The sequence below is a fragment of the Artemia sp. Qi Xiang Cuo genome, unplaced genomic scaffold (genome assembly GCF_049724085.1).
Source record: "Artemia sp. Qi Xiang Cuo unplaced genomic scaffold, ASM4972408v1 HiC_scaffold_3203, whole genome shotgun sequence".
In the NCBI taxonomy this organism is placed as follows: domain Eukaryota; kingdom Metazoa; phylum Arthropoda; class Branchiopoda; order Anostraca; family Artemiidae; genus Artemia; species Artemia sp. Qi Xiang Cuo.
In genome coordinates this window covers 1-9,349 of record NW_028300597.1, presented here as the reverse complement: position 1 = coordinate 9,349, position 9,349 = coordinate 1, and the positions used below count along the sequence as shown (strand labels likewise).

The 9,349-nt window shown below is 34.5% G+C and overlaps 1 pseudogene; it reads left to right on the top strand.

The window, feature by feature from the left end:
- The first annotated feature begins 891 nt into the window (after nt 1–891).
- Nucleotides 892–2,619, top strand: LOC148938504 (putative ATP-dependent RNA helicase DDX5 pseudogene; annotated as a pseudogene).
- Nucleotides 2,620–9,349: the final 6,730 nt, after the last annotated feature.

Sequence of the window (9,349 nt, the reverse complement as noted above, 5' to 3'; positions counted from 1 at the left end):
TTAAAAATCTATAGTAACTAAAATAAATTATTTCTAAAAGAGAATAAATTTTTCCAATAAAAACTGTTTTTTTGATGCAGTGACGTCATAATTACTATATAAGAAACGTCAAAACTGTAAATGGTCTCATTCATGAATACATAACGTCATACGCCGTGACGTCATAATTAGTATATAAGGAAAGTCAAAACTGAAAATTCTCTCATTCTTGAAGTATAGGTAATATATAGTATATAGTAACAAATCTGGGTTGCAGTGGTAGCTAGCAGCTTCCGGTTTACAGCGGTAGCTAGCAACCTAGTAAGAGACGATCACGTCCAATGTTAATTACATAAAGGACCGATATATCTAATCATAATTGGTGTTTGTCAATTATTACATTAAAAGAGGATAATTGGAATAAAAAATTTTATAATAAAGAACGATCTCTTTCCTATATTAATTACAATAAAGAACGATACCTAGCCCATGTTAACTGAAACATAAATAGGGATGATGTAATTTCCATCAGTATCATGGCTGTAGAGATGGCTGAAATCTAGTACAGAACAATACATAAAAAGATCGATGCCAGTCAAGAGGATCTAATGTAATTTAGAGTAAAGAACGACAAAATTAACTGACGTAATCTATTGACAAGATGACATGAAGCAAATGTCTTTTGAGAGTTGCTTGTCTACGGTATGTTCTACAAATGATCAGTCTAGTTAATCATAAATGGGGACTATGCAGAGCTATTATTAGTCATTATTATAAGGAACAAACTGCTGCCTATTCTAACTTGTATATGCCACTTAACTACAGTATATGCCTGTACAGTTATATTTAAAGACAATGTATTAAAATTCCCCACCACTGGTCTTTATTAAGATCCATAATAGTTATAGAAACATGCACTCAAGTTATTTAAATCGAAGACAAGCAGGTGGCACGACAGAATGCTTACCTCGCCATCATATTACTCACAACGACAGGTTTGAAGGATCTCGAAACTCCAATGGAACTTTTTACAAGCCTACACGAGAACAGGATACTGGTCGCTCAGAAGCACGCGAAAAAAGATTAAACAATCTTAGCAGCAAGTTTGCCAGTGACTCCAACCAATACAGTATAAGACGAGATGGTAATCCCAACTAATACTTTCGTCGTAATCCTGACCACAACTTGAAGTTCGAAGGGTCTAAAAATTCAGGTGGTAATTTTTCAAACCAAGGACGTGATGCCACTTACCAACAACAGCCATTACAAAAGAATTTCTATAGTCCCCATCCTACTGTCGTAAAAAGATCCAAAAAATAAGTAGACAGCTATTGTGATTCTAAAGAAATTCTAGTTGAAGGAGTAGACGTCCCTCATCCAATCATGTCATTCGAAGAATCTGGTTTTCCTGACAATTTAAAATCTCAGCTGACATCACAAGAATTACATAGTCCCACTCCAATCCAAGCACAAGGTTGGCCAATTGCCTTATCTGGTAGAAATATGGTAGGCGTTGCATCAACTGGATCATGTAAAACGCTGGCCTATATACTGCCATCGATCGTCCACATTAAAAACCAGGCTAATCTTAAAAAAGGAGATGGACCCATAGCTTTGATTTTGGCTCCAGCTAGAGAATTAGCACAATAGATCAAAGTTGTGGCAGACAATTATGGAGCGTCGTCTCGTATAAGAAGCACATGTGTCTTCGGTGGGTCTCCAAAGTTGCAGCAAATAAGAAATTTGGAACAAGGATCTGAGCTTTGTATTGCTACTCCTGGGAGAATGATTGAATTTTTAGAAACAGGAAAAATAAACCTTAGGCGATGTACTTACATCGTCCTGGACGAAGCAGATAGGATGATTGATATGGGCTTTGAACCACAAATCAAGAAAATTTTTCGACAAATTGGCGGTGAAAGTCAAATTCTGATGTGGTCAGCCACTTGGCCGAGGGAAGTTGAACGCCTAGCAAAAGACTTTTTAGGCTCACACATCAAATTGAACGTCGGCCCAAAGGTTTTATCGGCCAATCACAATAATCAACAAATTGTCGAAGTGTGCCAGGAACAAGAAAAAAACCTTAAGTTAATTGTACTTTTGAATGAAATCTCCAAAAAGCAGGAAAACAAGACAGTTATTTTCGTAGAAACAAAACAAATGGCTGACAACATAGCAGACAGTATTCGCGGAGATGGGTATTCAGCAAAGGCCATTCATGGTGACAAAGATCAAAGAGAACGAGATTGGACTCTGAAATACTTCAGAAATAGCAAGATAAATATATTAGTGGCAACAGATGTTGCAGCCCGCGGTCTAGACATCGACGACATAAAATATGTAGTTAACTATGATTACCCTCATAACAGTGAGGATTACATTCACAGAATAGGAAGAACTGGGAGGTCCAACTGGACTGGGATTGCATACACCTTCTTCACCCCACAGAATGGAAGCAAGTTTAAAGATTTAATAGGGGTTCTCAATGAAGCAAATCAAAAAGTCGACCCAAAATTGTATGAAGTTGCAAAGAACTCAGAAGCCTGGTTCAAACGCCGGAATAGTAGAGATTATGGAGGAGGAACTGGATTTAGGGGGCGCGGCAGCTACGAAAGGCGGAATGTCAGAGAGCGATGGTAAACGGCTATGACTTCTCGAAAGCCCAATTAAGAAAAAAAATTTATCAGAAACAACAGACACAGTTAAGCGACATATTATGTGCTATTTTAATTTTTGTTTTGACGATTTTGAATGAATGCGGAAAGTTTCACTACATAAATTTATATTGCTCTGTTTTCCTTAATATTTAGTTTACAACTTTTTCAATAAAAATAGAAATTGCCGTATTTCTTTGTTTTCGTCAATTCTGCAGTAAGATTTAGCGGATGATTCATCTTAAACTGCTGAAAAAGCACGGCATCATAATACACATGTATGATGACATTAAAAAATACAATTTATTTATATATTCGAGAACCTATCTTCAATAACGTAAAATGGACCAAATACCTTCCCCATATTTCTCCAGACACCCATTTAGAGCTAGTTCAACTGTGGGTAAATTTACAGTAACGTCACTAGCCCCCATTAAAAACTAAATAATCGGTGACACCAGGACTCGAACCCCTGTCCTCACGGACAAAGAATTTCAAATCTAAGGATGGCTAAGAGAATGGCCAATATTATTTGCTGTTTCTTATAACATCAAAAGCGCAATTGATTTTCAGTGCCATTTACAATGTATTTGACCAAATTGGTTTCTAAAAGAATACTAATTCTAAGATCACTTTGTAGACAAAATTGGCCTGCCATAACAAAGAATAAAAAACAAAGAAAAGAAAATAGAAAATGGGGTTTTGCAAGACCAGCGGAAGTACTGGACAAAACAAGAAGAATATTTCGGGAGGACAACTGCTTCCCTTCTTTGACACTATAGGACAAAGTTTCAAGGACACATGTTCACATTTTTGAATATAAATGTGAACGAAACAAACTGGATAAAAATAAAATGATAAAAACAAACAAAGCGGAAAACAAAACAAAAAACAAATAAAAACCCAAATTGGAAGAATTAAAAAATCTAACAACACGGACAATAACAACAACAGATAAAATCAGAATTAACAGAATTAAAATCTTTAAAAGCCGTAAGCCTAACTCCAAGAACGAGTCACTCATCAATATTCATGACTATCAAAAAGATTTTCTAGTTCTTCCAATTTGGGCTTTTATTTCTTATTCTTTTTGCTTTCTGCGTTGTTTGTTTTCTCATTTAATTTTTATCAGGTTTGTTTCTTTTGCATTTACGTTCCAAAAGTTTAAACATATTTCATTTAAACTTTTTCTTACAGCACTGAAGAAAGGGAGCGATTGTCCTCCCAAAATATTCGTCTTGTTTCCTCCAGTGTTTTAATTGGCCTTAAAAAACTAGATTCTCGATTTGTTTTTTTATTCTTGGTAATTCTAAGAATACAGAAAACTCAAAGTATAGGGTTGGCCACAACCATGAAGATTTCAACTTCTTGTTATTATCCTAAAGATTAACGGCTTCAAAAAAATGGTTCACTCTTTGCTAGGTTCTAGTTAAGAAAAAGTCAACGGCTATATAAAAGATACTACTTCCTTATTTAGGCTGGAGACCACCTCCGAAAATTTTATTGACGTACGAAAACCATTTTTAATTCACGGGAAGTCACTGCTCCGAAGTGGGGAAAGGAGTGGAGATCTAACCCGGTTCAATACAGCTTATTGCAATCGATTGCAATTGATTTCTGTTACTGACAGCCATACTGTTAGCAAAGAGTTGGTTTTCACTGGCTGTTAATGACGATAATCAATTGCAAAAGGGCTATGCTGAAGGCTGGACAAAGCTTGGTACACGGCCTAATTTGACCCTGGAATCTCCCCTATTTTTTAATATTCCACGTTAGAGGCACAAAAAGTATCTTCCCAGATTTTCTCAACAAATTTAACACGAAGCCTATACTATAAGTAGCTTCTACAATACAGCATGAGGTAAACCCAACATAATAGAAGAAAAAAAGACAACACACACTTGGAAAGAATAATATTAGCAGGGCATAACATTAACAGGGCATTAGTAGGGTCTAATAGTTTCCTAATGTCTGAATGTTTTCGCCAAACTTTTTATATATTCATTCCCAAAAGCTTAATATTTCAACTCAACTACTTTTTAATAGAGTGAAAAGTCTCTGATCTGCATCCTAAACGGATGGAGCGTTTTGGAGCATATCACAAATTAAAGGTTCTGGACAATCCATTTTTTAAATTATTTAATCACCCTTAACTGCTGGAGACTTGTCTTTTAGATGCTTTAAAATATATGGGAGGGTAAAGATCCCTAAATTCTTTCACCGGTACCAGCTTAAAGTCAGTTGCTAAACCTGCCAAGATTTTTCCAGGGTAACTCAGATTACAGCGTACAGTGGATTTCGACTTAAAAAACTTATCCGAAAAAAATGTAAGCAATAATTTACATTAAAGAACGAGCTGTAGTCTATAGTAACTGAATAGTCAAACAGTTCGTGGTAACGAACTGATAGTAAGAGCGACCCGTCTCAATAGTAACCGTAACTCTAAAAAACGGAATTTCTGCTCTATTTTGATACCAATCGATACATCAAAAGAATTAGATTTTTAAGCTGATTTTAAATATATAAATTTCATAAAGTTTAATTACACCCATAAGAAGTTACGAGCCTGAGAAAGTTTGCCTTGTTTTCGAAAAAAGGGGAAAACATCACCTAAAAGTCATAGAACCTTAATGAAAATCACACCATCAGATTCAGCGTATCAGAGAACTTTATTGCAGAAGTTTTAAGCTCCCATCTGCAAAAATATGGAATTTGGTATTTTTTGTCAGAAGAAAGATCACGGATGCGTGTTTATTTGATTTTTTTTTTGTTACCAAGAGTGATGGTATAGACTCAGTGGTCCTAGATTGTCGCGAGAGGGCTCATTTAAGCGGAAATTAAAAGTTCTAGTGCCTTTTTTAATCAAAAAACAAAAGTTTAAAAATAGAATAATTTTTTACGAAAAGCTGCATTTTTGATGTATTTTCATACTGCTGTCTTTTCAATTATATTTGTTTCTTTAAAAAATAAAAAGTCAGTGGTAACTAACTTTATAGTAAGAGCGACTCTTCTCAATAGTAACCGAAACTTTAAAAAATAGAATTTTGATACCAATCAAACAATTCGTGGTAACGAAGTGTATAGTATTATAAACATTATGAGTGATTATGTTAAAACTGAAAAAATCAATATTTATTTTATTTTAGTTCAGAATCGATAAAGTTATAAACTGCAAAAATATTTATTGCATCTGAGCAATAGTTTTTATCCTGTAATTTAAACTGGAAAAATACCTGAAAATTCTAAAATTAGTTTTATTTTTCGTTAGGTTTTTTATAGTAAAGAACGACCCGTCTCAATAGTGACCGAAATCTAAAAAAAGGAATTTTAACATCAATAGATACATCAACAGAATTGAATTTTTATGCTGGTTTTAAATATATAAGTTTCATCAAGTTTACTTTTACCCATCAAAAATCAAGAAAAGTGGACAGCATTCTGCCTAAACGGCACCTTTTTTCTTTTTTTCTTCCACAGATGGCTTGGCACTGGAACATTGTAGATAGTTGTTCAATGGCTCATTTTAAAGGAAACTAATGGGGCTAAAAACCTTTTATAATTAAAATAAATTATTTTTAAAATAGAATCAATTTTTTACGAAAAACTGCATATTTCATGTTAAAGATTGATCAATGACGTAAAAATCGTAAGTTGTAGCCAAGTCGTCTCTTACTATTCCAAATAAGAAAAGCCATAGGCTTTATCCTGTTTGTAAATTCACATTACACAAATAACAGATCTGATTAGACCGAGAAAAGATCACACCAGACCGATAACAGTTAGAGTAATTACATTAAAAAAACCATAGGCTTTTACCTGTTTTCAAACAGTTCGTGGTAACGAACCGTATAGTAAGAGCGACTCGTTTCAATAGTAACCAAAATTCTAAAAAAAGGAATTTTAATATGGATTGTGGTTCGCCTTAGAGGTTGACCAATACACTTCTATGTACTTTTCATCCCCAACAAAGAATTGAGTATGAGTTTTTGTACTAAATTTAGAAAACCTGCCGATGTGAGTGCGTGAGGAATGTCCATATACATCATCAAACCTGTAATCACTTACGTATTACCATTTGCTGTAGCGAAGCGGCTAGTGAGCTCTCCTCCTGACAAGGAAGATAGAAGTTCGAGTCACTCTACATTTACAATTTAATCGTCATCAATTCCATCAAAATTGCTAACTGCGTCTGACCATAAAATGCTTCTAAAAACTAATTGCATGGATGTGGCTTCAGAAAGATGATCCTTCCGGTCATCCATCAGATGAATAATTAGGGTTGGTTGATCTTTTGGATACAAAAAGAATCGATACTGTAAATTGGAATTTTGTATCGGAATCATGGTTTTATTGATAGCTGAAATACAAACTAAAAGAAATTGACCCCGGTTGGTCTCGAACCACCAACCCTTCGGTTGACGGCCAATCGTGCTAGCCATCCGGGTTGCAGCGGTAGCCAGCAACCTAGTAAGAGACGATCACGTACAAGGTTAAGAAATACAATAGCCCATAACTCCTAAAAATAGAGTCAGATCAAAACAGAAAGTACATCATTAGAACCGCCTTGTCCAAAACCCCTATATAGGAAACATTCTGTCATTTGGCTTTAACAGCAAGAGAAATATTTTGGTTTGAAAATCAAGAAAAGTGGCAGCTACTACAGCATTCTGCCCAAACGGCATTTTTTTTTTCTTTTTTCTTCTTTTCTACAGGTAGCTTGGCTGTCTGGCAAAAAATCCTTTCTTCTGGCCAAAAATACCAAGTTCCACATTTTTGCAGATAGGAGCTTGAAACCTCTACAATAAGGTTCTCTGATACGCTGAAACTGATAGTGTGATTTTCATTAAGATTCTATGACTTTTGAGGGGGTGTTTTTCTCTTCTTTTTTTTTAAATCTTGCAAATTTTCTCAGGCTCGTAACTTTGATTGGTAAAAGTAAACTTGATGAAACTTATATACTTAAAATCAACATAAAAATTCAATTCTTTTGATGTATCTATTGATATTAAAATTCCGTTTTTTAGAGTTTCGGTTACTATTGAGAAGAGTCGTTCTTACTATACAGTTCGTTACCACGAACTGTTTGATTGTATAGTTAAAGTCTAAACAAAACATCTATTAATAACTACTTGACTAACATCATTTATGATGAACTATATTGATCCTTTATATATCACACACAAAATGATGAATTACGTCATAATAGTGGGTTACAACTATAAATGTCGTTATAGTGAAACTTTATGTTTTAGAACTTTATGAGACGAACCTCAAACAATCAAGTAGCTAACTAAGTCCAATGTATGCAATGGTTTGTTATTCCAAGGATCGTCTTTTAATGTAACTAACTAAAATAACTGACCTTTATCGAAAGTAGCCAATCGAGTTTTTTTTTTTTTGGAAATCGGCTGGATTCCTGCAGAGAGCCGTCACAATGTAAAAAAAGCACTAGAACTTTCAATTTCTGTTCAAATAAGCCCTCTCGCAAAATTGTAGGACCGTTGGGTCGACACGATCACCCCTGTTAAAAATGAAAAAGGCAAACAAACAAACACGCATCCGTGATCTTTCTTCTGGCAAAAAATATAAAATTCCACATTTTTGCAGATAGGAGCTTGAAACATCACCAGTAAGGGTGTCTAATACGCTGAATCTGATGGTGTGATTTTCATTAAGATTCTATGATTTTTAGGGGGTGTTTTTCTCTTTATTTTGAAAATCTTGCAAATTTTCTCAGGCTCGTAACTTTTGATGGATAAGATTAAACTTGATGAAACTTATATACTTAAAATCAGCATAAAAATTCAACTCTTTTGATTTATCTATTGATATTAAAATTCCGTTTTTTAGAGTTTCGGTTACTATTGAGACGAGTCGCTCTTACTATAAAGTTAGTTACCATGAACTGTTTGATTGTATAGTTAAAGTCTAAACAAAACATCTATTAATAACTACTTGACTAACATCATTTATGATGAACTATATTGATCCTTTATATATCACACACAAAATGATGAATTACGTCATAATAGTGGGTTACAACTATAAATGTCGTTATAGTGAAACTTTATGTCTTAGAACTTTATGAGACGAACCTCAAACAATCAAGTAGCTAACTAAGTCCAATGTATGCAATGGTTTGTTATTCCAAGGATCGTCTTTTAATGTAATTAACTAAAATAACTGACCTTTATCGAAAGTAGCCAATCGAGTTTTTTTTTTTTTTTTTTTTGGAAATCGGCTGGATTCCTGCAGAGAGACGTCACAATGTAAAAAAAGAACATCAGAAATAAAACAAGCACACTTAAAAACTCAATTGTCGACATTTCCACTATCCACCTTCGACTCACTAAACCTCCTCCCTTCGCCAAGTGTAGAGATAGAAGGCTCACCTTCAAACCCGAGCTGACCCTGATTTTTAGTAATCATCCTACTAAAATTCAAGAAAATCGAACAGCTTCTTCTTCTTCTTGAACGTGTGTCAGCCGGTAAAACAGTCGTCCAGAAAAAAACAATTCTATATGTAACCTATATTGCAAATAAGATCCCAAATATAGCCCGTTTTAAAACAAAAGCCTTTAGGCTGCAATATAACCAGCCGGGGATGCATGTACACTGGCGTAGAGCGACATGCAACCTTGTTCCCATTCAAAAAGTATACGGTAAAAATGTGCATACAAATGAAGAATAGTAAATAACAGATGTATAATAGGAGA